This window comes from Apium graveolens, chromosome 1 (assembly GCF_009905375.1).
Source record: "Apium graveolens cultivar Ventura chromosome 1, ASM990537v1, whole genome shotgun sequence".
Lineage (NCBI taxonomy): Eukaryota > Viridiplantae > Streptophyta > Magnoliopsida > Apiales > Apiaceae > Apium > Apium graveolens.
The window spans coordinates 85,912,481-85,915,190 of NC_133647.1; the positions used below are offsets into that span (position 1 = coordinate 85,912,481).

At 38.8% G+C, this 2,710-nt stretch overlaps 1 non-coding gene across 1 annotated transcript; it reads right to left on the reverse strand.

Moving 5' to 3' along the window:
* Positions 1 to 1,987: 1,987 nt before the first annotated feature.
* Positions 1,988 to 2,094, reverse strand: LOC141682499 (small nucleolar RNA R71). Its single transcript, XR_012559799.1, has one exon. It is a non-coding gene; the product is annotated as a small nucleolar RNA R71 (small nucleolar RNA).
* Between the last annotated feature and the right edge of the window lie 616 nt (positions 2,095 to 2,710).

Genomic DNA, 2,710 nt, shown 5'->3' on the forward strand with positions numbered 1-2,710 from the left:
TTTAACGTGTTTCTTAGTGTTTTTGCATTTCAGTCATTATCTAGGTAATCAGGTGAATTAGCATTGTTTTGGTGCTAATTTGGTGTCAAGGTGGTGTTGGAATAAAAGCTCGTGGAAAGCCGGCTCGAAACAGCGAGAAAAAAGAAGAAAATCTGAAGTTTTTCCAGAAGTAGGGCGCGTCCGCGTTGGTCAAGCGCACGCCCGCGCTGTGATAGCGCGCGCCCGCGTCGGTGCAAAATTATAGAATCCTAATTCTATTATAATTACAATTGGAGGACTTCTGGATTGCATGGGGCTGCTATATAAACAACTTTAAGTCATTTTTCATATTTAATCAAGTTCGAGACATATCAGAGTACAAGGAGAAGACGACAAGAGACCTATAACACAATTCAACAAAGGCGAAGATGATCTAGTTTATTCTTGTGATACTTTGTTTTGAGTTATAATCTTGGATACTCGTTTCTTGTTTTGTTGAACCTATAATCTTGTGTTAACTTGGTTTTGTTTATTCGTTATAAAGACTACGTTTGTTATACCATGCTTTCATTGGAACCCACGTTGATGATGATTCCGATTATGGGCTAATCGTTATCGTGGGGTTCTAATGGATTTATTTATGGATTTCTTTAGTTAATTTGTTTAGGTATCTTAGTGTGTGGTGATTATATGATAACCTAGTATTGGTTGTGCGTATTCGTCTTATGAGTGTCGCGAACGTATAAGATAGTGAGTTAATTCTTAATGAAGCGACAGTGAATTTAAAGATTTAGAACTTGCCATGCTAGCATAGGTTCATGTATTTATATGCATGATTCGTAGGTAATTTTAACCATCTTACTTGCCCTATGTAATCAAGATAGGTAACTTGTGCTTAAACCGTTATGTTGTCAAATTCTATAGACATATAGGGTCTCAATATAATTGGTGTCTATTCAGCTTTTATCTCTTTTGTGGATGTCTGGTAGTATAGTACTCGTGCAACGAAAGTTGGTGTCATCACCATTGCACGCTAAGGTTAAGAACAAACAGGCTATTGAATGAAGTATTTAATGAAGTTAGAATCCCATGTTTGTCATATATATTAATTCAATCATCTTTAATCTCTTAGTTATAATTGTTAGTTTAATTCTTAGTTATAAACAACCTCAATTTGTTATCGTCTTAGCATTGAATAATAACCATACATTGTTGCTTAAGTGCATAAATTAATTAGTTAACCAAGCCAGTCTCTATGGGAACGAACTAGAAAAGATTCTATATTACTTGCGGACGCGTATACTTCCGTGTATTTTTAGCGCGTGTTTAGCGACTAACAAGTTTTTGGCGCCGCTGCCGGGGACTGCAATGTTAATTTTTAGTTTATATATTTTCCATCAGTGGTCGTTAAAGTTCATTGACTTGGACATTGTTACTTATTTGTTTCCTTATCTTATTACAGGCACTCTAGCGAGGGTGTATGCATACGCATTCACGTACTCGTAAGAGAACACTGGATAAAGCCGAGGAAGAAGTTGTGGTGGTTCGAAAGGAAGTTTTTGCAGAAGAAAAGAAGGTATAAGAAGAAGAGAAAGTCGAGGAACCAGTGTTAGTAGAGACGGGTGATCAAGCAGAAAATCCTAAGGCTTTGATGGACTATTCTCAGCCTAAGATTAATGACATTCAGTCAAGCATCATCAGGTCAGCCATCAGGGCTAACACTTTTAAGATCAAGTAAAGCACGATTCAGATGATACAAAACTCAGTTCAGTTTATGGGTTCTCCTACTGAAGACCCCAACATGCACAACAGGGATTTCATCGATATCTGCGACACGTTCAAGTTCAATGATGTGACGGAAGATGTTATCAAACTACGACTCTTCCCATTCTCTCTGAGGGACAAAGTTAAGTATCGGCTACATTCCCTACTAGCATGGTCCATCACCACTTGGGAAGATCTAGCTTAAAAGTTTCTCACTAGATTTTTCCCTATGACGAAGACTGCTGCAATCAGGAATGCTCTTACTCAGTTTGCTCTTAAAAATGGAGAATCTCTGTGTGAGGCATGAGATCGATATAAGGATATGCTAAGGAATTGCCCACACCATGGCATGCCTGATTGGATGATTATTAACTATTTTTACAATAGATTGGGTGCTACTTCTAGACCCATGCTTAATGCAGCATCAGGAGGAGCCTTGTGGGCTAAAAGCTATGATGAAGCTTATGAACTTATTGAACTGATGGCTGCTAATGAGTACCAGAATCCTTCCCAGAGACTGACTCAGGGAAAGGTAGAAGGAATTCTGGAGTTGGATGCAGCACTTCTATAGCTGCCCAACTTAAGGATTTGACGATGAAGGTGGACATTTTGGCTAATCATGAGGTTAATCAAATCGCTAGTGTCTGTGAGCTTTGTGTTGGTGCCCATGAGACTGAGCAGTGCACAATTTTTAGTGAATCATCTCAGTTCGTGAGCAACTTTCAGCATTCGCAGCAACCTGTGCCAGCCACTTATCATCCCAACAACCGCAAGCATCCTAATTTCAGTTGGAACAACTTTTAAAATACGGTTCAACAGCCTTATCAGCAGTACCCAGCTAAGTAGTACAACCCTCTGGTTTTCAGCAACCACAATATGTACCGAGACAACAACTTCAGCTACAATAAGCTAATGAAATATCTGAATTAGAGGAGTTGAAGCTAATGTGAAAGAGTCAAGCTGTTTC